Below are 13,148 nucleotides of genomic sequence, written 5' to 3'. Positions count from 1 at the left end.
CCATTCTTTATATAACACTTCCAAGCGCTGAAGCTTGTATCCTCCTAGTAATGCTTTTAATTTGTGCTCTGTTGGGGAGAGGCCAAGATTTAATCGAAATCATTAGAATGTCTTTGCTTGAAGTAGCTGAGGGCTTGTAGTGAGCTGGAGGAGGTTACTTCAGAATAATTAAAAGAAATACATAAGGTCGTCATTGGTGTCTGAGCTATTCCAGACACCAGGTTCAAGGGGGAAAGGTTGAGTTTAATGACAACTCCTCTTAACTTAAGTAGGATGCTTGCACGGCCGCATAGTTTTAATAATTAAACTTTGCCTTTTTCTCTTCCCACACACCTACCCAAGTGGACGTTGTTTCAAGCTTTATCTCAGTGCAGTAAAGATGGGCTTGAGCCAAAGCCCAGGAGCCAGACTTCTCAGAGATTCAGGGCTTTGGGGGCTCCACTGCTTAGATCCAAATCTAAATGTTGTGGTTTACCTTTTATCTCTAAAATGTGATGAATCCAAACGTGCCTATAAGCGTGCACGTGTGTGTGAAAATGTTCTTGTAAGTGTGTGTGAAGAAGTGGTGTGTATTTGTTTACAGTCTCAGCTGGGATCTGATTTTGAATTTTGACTCTCCTTATTTAAATGGGACTATCAGAATGCTGGCGCTGTTGCTTTCAGTGTGATATTGATGTCTACGTATGGATTTTAATCCTATATGTGCCTGAAAGGCAATGCTATGCTCTGGCTGTGTGCACAGGAAAATAAACTGCCGAGGTAATTTTGAGGCATGATACACATGCTAATTGGTTAGTGCAAATTAGAACATGCATTTTCTTTCTTTGTTGGTTGTATATTCAACAAAAAGATACTCAAAGGAAAGTTTAAAAAAAAAATTAATTTCATATCTCTTGAATCGTAGAGTCCCAATGTTGTATAGACAGTGATGGAGCAGACTGGCAAGCAGTGAATTTGTGTGAGAAACTGTCTTTCTTGAATGACTTTTTATGCCTACATTTGAATACAGCCTCTTACGGCAGAGTAGGCTCAAATAATGAACTAATAGTGAATGTTAAAGATTTAGGGAATTGGCTGTGAACTTTTGACCCTGGGAATATAAGGAGGTTTGCTTTTCAGGAGAATTAGTCTAGCTGGGCTAATGGGTGCCAATAAGGGCTGTAAGCAGTGTGTCAGGGACCAAATCTTTTAATTAACCGCTGAGTGAAAAGTAGTTTGGGAAATGCAATAAGTCAGATTCAGGTCAGATCAAGCAGAATAATATGTGGGCAACGATGAAATTAACATACTAGGAAATGCAAGCTGAAAATCTCCAAACTTTCCTTATTAGACTGTTAGAAAATGGGATTTACTTTGATTGCTTCAAGAAAACATTGCACCTACTTCTACTGACTCCTTCTAGCAAGGATTAGATTGTCCTGGTTAACATCATCCGCAAATGAAAAAGATCAAACTGGAGACATACCATGGTCCAGCTTTGGAAAAACACTGGGACCTGTAGTATGGGATGTCTCAGAAGCATCGGTTGTTCTCACGTGGTTTTGCTCAAGGCCGTGATGCCCACAAAGTTACAACAAGGATTGAATTGCTCATATGCTTGTGTCTGTTGTCTTCTGTGACATATAATGCTGTCTCTGAGTTTTCTTTGCACCCTGAGTCTTTCTGAGTCCATTTTTTTCTGTTGCTCTGATGGTGGCATTGGAACTTTTCAGGGAACAGAGTTTGTCTTTTTCCTCCTGCATTTGTATCATGCCTGTCATAGTCGTGTCCTGGTCTGAGAGGTGAGTACCACTAAGCATTAACACAACATGGATAATTACATTCAGTGTTGTCCTACAGATGTAAGGATCTCAATTTTAATTGTACCTCATTAACAAAAAGAGTAGGATCAGAACTACATCTAGAGAGTTTAGAAGGTACACCAGTGTCTGTCAATGTATCGTTATAAAGTAAGGTCTAATTTATTAGCTTAATTCACTTCTAATAGGATTTTAATCCTATTCTGATTGTTCTGTGTGCACACCAAAAAGTTTGATTTTAAAGAAGACCCATGCCTTAAAGTTTGGTCCAGAGGGCTTTGAAATTAATAGAAAGATTCCAACTAAGCTTAGTGGGCTTTGACTCAATCAGTTTTGAGTCATTTGCATCAACACTAAAATTTAAATATGCTTTGAAAACTTTGATTGTTGGTCCCTAATTTCCTAAGTATCATTATCAACAATGACAATGTGGTATCTGGTTTGTCAAATAACTTATTCAAACCTCTACTCATGTCTCAGCTGTTACTAACTACTCAAGTCATTTACTTAATTGGAAAGTGCGCTAACTTCAGCGTTAACATGCAATGCAGAGTAGTGAGGGATTCCATAAGATCAGAAAAAACTTTCCAATGCCCCATTGCATTTCCTCCTTGCTTTCTGACTGGCTTGATAGTTGCAATGTTTAGCTAGAATAATATTTTCTTCCTTCATAATTGTTGCAAGGTGCACTTCTTGCCAAAAATCAAAGGGCTAAATTGCATTCACTGACTTAAATCAGTCCTGCTGTCAACTGTGATGCATGTTTAATTGTTCTGTCTGTACAATGTTGGGCTGGAACAGTTTCAAACAATCTACCAATCACGAGCAGAAAAAAAAAATCATTAGAAAATCAATTTTTGCTTAATTGAAGATCCTTCTTCCAAATGGGAATGAAGGAAGATTTATAACCTCAGATTCACTGACTGCATAATGATGGCACTTGAGCTTGTCAAGCTTTTCATTTGGTAGCGGTGGCATGGGCAGCATTTACTTTTCCCACCTGCGTGGGCCCTGGGGAGCAAAGGACTACGGTATGTACTATGTGGAGCACAAGAGGCCACGTTTACAAATAAAGGGTGGAAAAAAAGGCTTTATATAGGCGGGAGCAAAGTAGTAGAAGGGAATTTCAAATGCATTGTTTATTTATAGATTTGTTCTGAATGCTGTGAGTGGAAATTCCAATGACAGACTCATGGAGACATCCCTCTGGCATCTGACTACTGATGCTGACACTGATAAAATCCTGTATCCCAGAGCCCCTTGGGTAGTTCACACTCTACTCCCAGAACAAGGGTTCCCAAAGGTAAAATCCTGTCTCTGATCAAGACAATGAGAGCTTTGCCATTGATTTCAATAAGGTTTCAGTTCCATTGCAGGTCTTTTAAAAACTTGTAGGCTAATTTTCTTCTATTGAAAATTGAGCAAATCTACTGAATCGTGATGTAGTTAAATAGTAGGAGGCAAGAAAAGCACAGGAAAATGGAAAACCGATAGGAAAATCAGACTTGTTATGATTATATTCCCTCCTCCCTTTCTGTTTTCTCCTGCTGTGCTTAGAAGATGCAGCACCATTCTCCTTTAAGTTCAGAATGAGTAGAAGAGGGAGTCATGGTGTAAATATCATGCACTAGCTAAAAGTGAATTTACCAAAGTTCAATAAACATAAAAATGATGAATTTAGATGTCATGTAATTAACTCAGAATTACACGAGCAATAACCAAGTAATTACACCTTTAATAATGCATTAAACTTGTCAGGAATACTTAGTCATTCAACTAGAATTTAACAAGATAGCCTATAGCAAGTTACAGTAATTAGATATCACTACTGAAAACATTGTCAGTTCCTAATTGATACCTTTTATTATAAAGTTAAATGCTAAACATTTCTTTTGAGTGGATTAAGGAATAGTATTAACTGTGTTTAAGAGCATACTGCCTGCTCTTATAAATTGCATGCGAGTATAAAAAAGCAGCAACAACAAAACGCTAAGAAAAAAAAACGTATACCAGCTAAACCCAACAGTCACACAAATTTTCTTCGAGTTCTCACTCCTGTGATTTAAATTACAACCTAAGAGAGTCTGCTCCCCGGCAGGTCTGTCAGCAGCCAAGGAGGAAGGGAGGAGGAAGAGAAAACTTTGTGGAACAGGTAAAGAGAATAACAATGGCATCATCTGGAGGCTGCAGCCCTTCAGCGTGAATAAGGCACACTGCAGCCTTCGCGAGAGTACAGTGGGAAAAATAAACAGGCTCAGGAGCTTGTAAATTAGATATCAAGGCAGGGCTTCGGCTTGCTGACATCTAAATCAGATTGTTTAGACTACAAGAGAAAGGGTTTTTTTGAGAATGAGGTGGAACAGAATTGAAACTATGTGTTTACTTGCTGTTTCTAAATGTGGGAGACATTTCTGCTGGTTTTATGTTGTTCGGTCTATGGGCTTGGCAAATAATTCTTTTTCTTTTTTTTTTTTCTTGTAACCAAACCAAACCAAAAAGCAAAGTGTATTCCAAGGGAAACTGAAAGAAAAATGTAAAAAAAAAAAAAAAAATCTTTTAGGGCAACTCAAAATATGGTTTTTCTGAAATAAAAATGTTTTGTTTAATTCTGTTTTTAAAAACTTTTAAGTAATTTTCTTATTTACAACAACAATTCCCATATTTGGCCTGACTTCATAAATATTTTTGTTTTTCTAAAGTTCATCTCTTTTAACAAATTTCTTGGGGGAAAAAGTATGCAATCCTATTCTGGATATGTACTGGAATCTCTGATGCTTAGTGGAACCATCTGTACTTTAAACCAAACTATAAACAGATTAGTTCTGTCTGTGTGAAACAGTAGAGGTTGGCTGGAATGATCACATACGTCTTTTGTCATTTTTTTTTCATCTGTATAATTACAAGTCTTATCAGGCTGCATGCTGGGCTATGTCTGATTGTCAATAAGACCTTTCTTGATTGCATCTTATATAAATATTCTATGTCAATCTGTAGGATGCAATTCCAGGGTCCAAAGAGCTATACCTCACTGCGCAGACACAAGGTCCTGGCCTTTTTGCTATGCTAATAATCAAATTAATTCCTAAAATGTAGGCTCCCGGCTACCAAGTGGTTAATTCCCCTACACCTTTAATGCTACTTCTCTGATGTGATGTATAGTGGCTCTGCTGAGCCCTTCTCTCCAGATACATAAGATTATTCATGAAAATGAAACTACTGCATTTATGTTTACATGATTCTCAGCCAGTTGCGTGGCAACTGGAATTGTCTTTACTTTTATGCATATTAAAACGCTCAATAGATACCCTTTCAATAATTAATTGGTAATGAATGTCGAGGCTGTAGAATGCTTTATTCGATGTGTTTAAGCTTTATCCAGTGGTTGAACTGGCTAAAAAAGCCTTGTTTTTCTGTGTTAGGAGTTTTTTAACAGGAGATGCTATGCACTGTTCTGAAAAATAAGAGGCAGTAAACAAAACCCTTGAGGAGCTGACTGACCTGGGCAGCATCAAGGCCGGCCAAGTCTGTGTGTGTTTGCAGTGCACAGGACAGAAACTGTGTATGTTGCAGAGCAGACTGCAAAATCTATGCTATGAGGTAGACAGCAGCAATTTCCAATCCATTTTCGACACCTCTGATGCTCTTGACACTCACCCAGCGTGCTCCACCTCTCGTTGGGCTTTCCTGGTTGGCTCCTCCGGTGTGCAGCTTTCTCCTCAAAACGATCAATACGAGAACAGCAATGCTGTGGCTTCAAGTAGCCCTGCAGGACTTACCCCTCTTTTAGGTAAATATGAAATAAAAGATTTCAATTATGTATAGACAGTGAGCATTTGTAAATTCAGTAAATATCTCTCTTGTTCCTTCCTGCTTTTTTCCTGGCCTGCTCGGGGCGGGGGGGGGAAGAAAAAAAAAAGTTCTGTAGAACAGGACTTTGTCACTCAAAGTTACTTGACGCGCGGTATTCTCAGCAGCTGGGATGGGAACTTGCCCAGTGTATCCGCATGTCTGTTCATGCGGTTCCTCAGGTGGGTGCACAGTTACCATGGCTGCGAGATGCAATCATGATAAGTCATATAAATGAAGGTACTATTGATTGTTCATTTTTGCACACACCATTACATGCACACACTTTTGAAAATAAGGCTGGAGGCATAATTGGTTGCCAATGGAGCTTCACCAAGTTGGCTGCATGCATTTGGTTTCCCTTATTTTTACATTTTAGAGAGCTATTCATGCTGATTCTCAGAACCTGTCTTAAGGCTTTGAATTTCCTCCTAGATGTTACTCCCTCTGCAATGCTGTTGTGTTACGCTCCTAAAATAGATGATGTGTTTAACCTTTTGGATATGCTGGTTGTGTTCTTCTTTATCTCTATGAAACAAGGAATTAAGTGTTCTGCAAAAGGCTTCCCGAGTTTGTTCCCAGAAACTAAAGTATAGGAGTTTGTTGAAAGCCTGAGACAAGAAATGTATGGATGCAGATTTGACAAAGTAGTTGACGGGTGTACTACTGAAAAAGGTGCTGGGGAAAAAAATCAGACTAATCCTCTCTTGAGATCCAAAGATTACACAGTGTATTGAGGGCTCTCAATATTGATCCTGAGGATGGGCAGCTGCTGGTGGGTGCTTTCCTGGGCTCTCCACCAATGTGAGCAACCTCACGCCCTTGAGCCCAGAGGAGGCACCTGTGCTCTCCCAGGCTGCCAACTAATGAAGTGACAATGGGGTGTGATAACTCACCAGCCAGTGCTGGATTATATAGAGTCACTGTAGCCCATTAACACTTCGTAAAAATCCTGTATGGCTCAGCTTCACTCAACCTGAAAGGCATTAGAATAAGGACTGAAAAGCTGAAGCCCATATGAAGTCATGAGTGTTCCCGGGACAGCAAAACTAGATGCTTTCAAACGATTTTTTGAGACAGTTTGAGACTGGGGGACATATGTCTAAACAATTTTCTGCATGAATGCCCAGCATGTTGTATGCGGGAGTTTCATGAGGGCAGATCCTCTGGGGTCCTGCTCATCTCCCCTGCTGTAGAAAGGGGTACAGTGAATTATCACTTAATTATTTTTGTGCTAACTCTCAACTTCCCTGGAGAATGTGGAGTCCAGCCTGTCCTTGCAGGTCATGATCCTGCAATGGGTCTGAACCTGATTTGCCTTTCCACTGCATTTCCTTTAGACTCTACTTCAGGGTCACGGATTTAGGGTCTGTGAAGTTAGTTACTGAAGAAAGGCTGTTCTGATCTGTTTGCTGTTGCTGAAAGGAGGAATGGACTCCCTGGAATAGGTTGTTTTGGGCTAGTTAGCTGCTAGCTCCTGAGTTAGTGAGCTCAAATAGCTCAGAGAAAGGTCCCATGAGCAGCAGGGCTGGGGCAAGGGCAGGCTTGGAGTTGTGAAGCTGGGAGTGGGGAAAATGGGAGGACAGTAAAATTCCAGCCCCACTCCAGCAGGCAGACTTTGTTCTAGGTTCTGTTCTCAGGTCTGTCCTTTTCTTTTAGTAATAATTCTGTTAAAAAGTCATAGTTTAGTAATACTTTCTTAAATATATTTTTAAACTAATGCGCTGTTCACTCAGAAATAATCCTAAGTAACGTCTCTGTTGATTCTTACATTCAGGCCTGCTCACAGCTCTACAGCGGCGGCTGTGGTGCCACGGGAGGAAGGCTTTGGTGGTTGTAGTGGGAAATGCTCTGTTCCCCCAGTCTGCTATTGGTTTCCAATTTGTGTGACTGTGCTGTGCATGAGGTGAGGAAATATGCTTGAGATGAAAATAATCCTGGAAAAAGGGTTTGGTTTTAGTCCATACTAACTAGTTGCAGGCAGTTAAAGGGTCAACACGAAGAAGGGAACAAGCCAAGGAAGTAAGAGATAAATGGGCAAGGAATGTCTCAGTTAAGACGTTCTACCACTTGTATCATTACGATAATGAAAGTGGTGTATTGAAGAGTTTCTCTAGAGCTACAAAAGTTAGTCCATAATTTTTGTCATATATTAACTGTATTCTAGCTGCTGCATAAATTATCCTTTAGTGATGTGTACCGTATAATAACCTAGATAGATAGATAGATACACCTTAACTATTATCTTTCCCAAATGGTTCAGGAGCATTGGACCGGTGCATTACACCACAACTGCAAGCAATCACACCATAGATGTTCTGTCTGGAAAGGTCCACAAAATATATTTCTCATACCGCCTCCTTGTCACAAAACATTTTCCAATGACTTATTTAAGGCCTAATGAAAAAGACCAAAAGGCTCTAAGACACTTGAGGAAGAGAGCAGGAGAAATCAAAGTCATCAGCAGTGTCCTAAGGTCTTGGAACTGCAGGTAACTTGCTGAAATTCCCAGGTAATCCTACGATGCTGATGGTGCAGGCAAAAAAATCTGCAGTGATTGCCATCAACATGGCTTGGAGGAAAACTCTTTCCTTCTGAATGTAATATCTTGTGATATGTTGAATTCTGTGTACACAAGTAAGATATAACAAACAATAACCAGTGGCTCTAATGTCACTGTAGGCCCCGATGTGCCCTTGCTGGTGTTCTGTTTCTAGTTATGACTATCTTCAGTGAATCAGGGTCAATTTATACAGCAAAAGGGAAAAAAAGGGTCTTTGTGATCCTTGCAACAAACCAGTGGAAGGGCTGGAATATGGGATTAGTACAATATAAAGATGAGGTGGCCATGCAGTGAAAAGATTTGAAGTAACTATTTATTATGTCCTTATTCAAAGTATTAACCTTTTGTGACAAGCTGAGGGAAAATGAAGTTAAGATGACCTAGCTGTTTTATTACTATGTAAGTACACAGTCTGTACAGATAGCTCTGTCTCAGATAGCAATGGGAGTTTTCAGTGTCTACCAAAATCTAAATTTCAGTCTTTGTCTTATTAAAGCCCTGACTCAGCAGATCCCTTCAGCATCGTTTTGCTTTCAATTATATTATGCACAAACTGGCTTAAATGCTTTGGACTCCCCAGTTTGATTCCAAGCGAGATAGAAAATGGCAAAATTTAGAACATGGAACCAATAGGTGCACTAATCCCCTGACATCCTTGGTGCCAAGATGCGTTTCAAGTCTGGCCCATGTGCAAAAGATCCTCTTCTCTTTTTATAGTTCATTTAATCAGGGGTGTTTTTGACAGAAACCAGCAAAATATCCTGGAATTACCTAACGTGCTCCAAGTGATTGTCCAATGGTTTGTGTAGCGTTCCCATGCAGAGGTCATATAAAAATGTTCTGTTGCTATGTGAACTGGAGGTTTGTTTTGATGTAGCATCAATACCCAGGAGGGGAGAAAGGGGTGGGGGAGGGAAGAGAAGACAAGACACTGGCATCGTGCCAACCTCTGGAGTTTTTTGCGATGATAAATGGTTCACAAGGAGTCAGCGTGACCCGCCAAGTAAACCCAAACGCTCTCAAAGAGCCGTGGGCTTCAGATACTGCTGACAGACAAGCACTCCTTATCAGCTTTTTTGTTTAAACATACGCGCAGAGCGTGCACACGTAGGATATCTGCGCTAGCAAGAGAGAAGGCATGCCAGCAAAGCGCACTGCACTGCAGATAATGTCCGCCCAGATGTCCAGGTCTGATTCTGCTTCCCCCTCCTCTGCCTTCTACAGACATTCTGCATTTCCTCTCATCGCAATAGATACCCTCTGCTGTTGGTTGTGATGGATGAGTTGTGGAGTACAGCAAAGGTGTCGTTGGTTTCTAGAGGGAGGAACTCGCATCCAGAGATTTTGACTGATATATACGGGCCCATGTTGCTGTTGTAGCTCGTTCAGAGATAGAGCTTCTCTTCATTTGTTTTGGTTTTTGTTTTGTCCTGCTCTTTGGTTTTTGTTGTATTTGACTCAGGTGAAAGGTTTGGGAATTATTGCTTCGAAAATGGATTTCATATTTATTTCCCATATTTTTTTTCCTTATCCACTGTCTCCTAGAAAGTGTCAGTCTTGTTCTGATAGGCAGGTCAAGGCCTGAGCTCAATGGTGGTTTGGGGAATGCTTGCGCATCACCTAAAAGTCCTGACTGACTTTATGGAAATCCATCTGTAACTGAAAGCCCTGTGGTGCATCAAGCAGCTGTTTGCTAACAGAGACTGTAATGCGCACAACTTACGCTTGCAGGAAACAACTATGGGACAATCAAAGATATAATTAATGTGAAATAAGTACTCCCTGGCAGAACAGACTTAGGGAATTGACCAAGCTGAAGAAAACTGTTGTGCCTCAGAGGGCAATGGAAAATCTTCAGGAGAGTATTCAAATGTAAGGAGGCACGTTAGAAAGATCTTGCTTTTAACCAAAGGGGAACCATTCAAATCCTCTAAAACCTAAAGAGAATGAAAAAAAAAAAATGAAACAAGATAGACTGAGAAATTGAAGATGTGAACCAGAGAGAAAAGATAAAGGGATTGAATCATGAGTCTTCCACTGTTTGGGTGAGTTGAATCATCTCCCTCTTATCCACTTTCCCTGTGTATACAAAGGGCAGGCGAGAGGGGAAATAAGAAGGATGTTATGAAGCGTTAAGGAGACACAGGACACTTGAAAATACAGAGTGCTTTAATAGTAGTAACTGTGAGCAGAGTGGATTAAATAGGTGCTTTGGTGAATAGCTGAGTTAAACGAATCGCGAGCTAGGAGCTGTGAAGACAGAGCCTGGTGTTGGCGGCGGTGAGGCTGGTGGTGAGCGGGCAGGAGAGACGTTCCTCAGGGGAGCGAAGGGAGCAGAAGAAACACTTAGAACAAGCTGTGCCATGTATCCCTGAGACAGCTCTGAGTGAGCTGGAGCGTCTGCACTGTGCGATGAAGTGTTTGAAGAAATACTGGTGTGGGCTTCGGGAGTGGTGTAGCTACATTAGCTTTGTGCCTGAGATTAATAGCTCAACAAGCTAGTGGGGCTGATTAGCACCACGCTCATGAGGCTCTTCTCTTTCTGCACTGAAATTAGTTTCTTCAGTGTTAGCACAGGGCTTTCTGTGCTGGACTTTGCTGTAAGGTGTTGATGAGCCCCAAGGGCTTGACCATGAACTTACTTGATCAAGCTGAATCCTCTGTGGTTCCCATAAAGCACATGGAGTTAATGGAATAATACATTCTGGTAAGCACAGTGCAGACACAAGAGTTGACAGTTGTAGTCCATACCTGGCTTTCAACCTGATCGACTTTGTGGTGACGTTGTATTTATCACTTTGTGCATCAGTAAAATGAGGAGAGGTGGTAGTAGGTATCACTTTTCTGTTATGATTGAAGAGAAATGAGAATCAGATATTGAAAAGGAGAGTCTAGGAGATGACACAAGAGAGTGAGGCTTCCAGGGGTAAGGAGGTGGATTAGCTGGTGGGGTAACCAATTGCTTCCTCTCTGATTTGTTATTATTGATATCAGTGGGAAGACCCAACGTCTGCCATACATATTTGATTTTGTGAGTGAGACTTAAGTGGGCAGAAAATCAAATTGGTGCCAAGACCTATCCTGAAGGCAGGCACATCCTAATGAATGATTTCTTTTATTTTTTTTTTAAAAGGGAATTGAGCGTTCCCTGTGGCACAGCTTCCCTGTCCCACAGCCGCTGATGCAGCATGGACTGTTTTCCCCCAATTTCCAGGAGACCACAGAAATAAAATATGTTCTGTCAAAACCAAAGTGCCTCTGGGCAGCAGATGAGGAGGATTTTGGAGTTCTATCTTTTATTGTTTAATTTCTTTTTTTCCTTTTCCATCCTGCGTTTGCACTTTAAGAAATTGTCATGGGGGGGGCGGGAAGAAGACAAACAAAAGTTGACTTTTGTTAAACGGCTGAGGCTTGGCAGTTGTGTGGAGGTCACGGTGCTCAGTCAGTGTCAGCCTCCATTCCCCAGAGTTGTATCCTGTAATGTATTTATTTATCATTACAGACGGCCAAATTTTTTTTTTTTTTCCCTTTCAGTTTGTTCTGTCCAAGGCCGCAGGGTTCCGACAGAGATCAACAGTGTTCCCGCAGTGATGAAGCAGCTCGTCAAAAGCTGAATTAGATGTTAAATCTTTCTGAAGTGGGGAGGAGGTGGAAGGAGGGGAATCACATTGTGCTAAGAATTTATCATGTGTTGTTTCCTGTGAGATAATGTATAGGAGAAGATTTGTTATGGTGCAAGTTTCAAACTGCTGTTTCAGGGCTACAGTGTCTGCCAAGCTTATGATGTATTTGATCTTTTTTGAAAGTCCTTCTTTTCCTTTTCTACCTTTTGTTAAGCAGTATGTCTTCCAGGTAGGTAGATACTTAAAATACTCCACCTACTGAAGTACGTACAGGTATGCACCAGAATTTTCATGGATAAGAGGAATAAGCAGAAATCTGCTCGATTAGACTGTGAGATTCAGTGGGGCTCCAGCTCCTGGACAGAAGGTTAGATACTCAGATTTTCTCTTAGCTTTGCAACTGGGTATATTAGAGAAGTTGCATAGGCGCACCTTTTTGTAGAAACTCGTATGAATTTTGGTACAGACCTTAAGAAAATAAGGCATTGCATATGCCCAGCATTACTTAAAGCCAAAAGGAGCAACAGCTTGACAGCGCTTCTGAAAACGTTTATTGAACCATTCTGCATCAGTGACCGTCTTTTACAGTGCAGGTCACTGTCTCGAACTTGCACACTTGTAACATAGTTGAAATACTCTTTGTGTTCTTCTTTTGCTCTTGCATCACACTCCTTTTTTCCTCAGAAAGAAGTATAGGTGAGTCTCGTATTCATTTGTGCTTTCTGGTATAATTGTGTCTGCAGTCATTGAAAGGGGCCCATAGGCAACTCATGTACCTTATTAACGGGCTATAAAATGCACCCCTTTTCAGTCTAAATTGGGAGGGGGAAAGTGTCAGATTAATTTATTATTTTTTTTTTTCCTCTCATCCACTGAATAAATATTCTGGTGTAAGAACCTTTTGGGTAAAATAGTTTTGCTCCAATTCTTCAATAAAATGTCAAGTGCAATGATAGATGAACTGGCAATCCTGAAGTTTACTCAGCGTTGTTTTGTTCTCAGTATCTAGGTCAAGATATTTCTTGTTTGCTTGGAACAGACAAAATTTCCACAGATCTTAAATAACACTGTTAATATTATAAGTGGTTTGGTTATCGGCCAGGAAGGAAGCTTATTGATCAGCAGGATAAGCACTGTGTGCATGTGAGCCATCTTTTCCTGCCTGGCTGTAACGGATCTGAAGACCAGAAGCAGGCATGGCGAGTCCCCTCTGCTGAGGGGTGTGGGAAGGAAGCGGAGCTGCTGGGGCTTAAAACATGCATGTCTCCCTGCCTTAGCTACTTGTATGATTGTCTTTACTAGAGGCTTCTGAAAAAC

The 13,148-nt window shown here is 40.8% G+C and overlaps 2 long non-coding RNA genes across 3 annotated transcripts in view; both read left to right on the top strand.

The window, feature by feature from the left end:
- The window catches only part of LOC141750245 (uncharacterized), a 215,827-nt gene that overhangs the window by 59,180 nt on the left and 143,499 nt on the right, over positions 1 to 13,148 (top strand). The window lies entirely within an intron of this gene.
- Positions 5,285 to 13,123, top strand: LOC141750246 (uncharacterized). Its single transcript, XR_012589618.1, has 3 exons — positions 5,285 to 5,586; positions 7,423 to 7,551; positions 11,743 to 13,123. It is a non-coding gene; the product is annotated as an uncharacterized LOC141750246 (long non-coding RNA).

The sequence above is a fragment of the Larus michahellis genome, chromosome 12, assembly GCF_964199755.1.
Source record: "Larus michahellis chromosome 12, bLarMic1.1, whole genome shotgun sequence".
Classification (NCBI taxonomy): domain Eukaryota; kingdom Metazoa; phylum Chordata; class Aves; order Charadriiformes; family Laridae; genus Larus; species Larus michahellis.
This window is presented reverse-complemented; position numbering and strand designations above follow the sequence as displayed.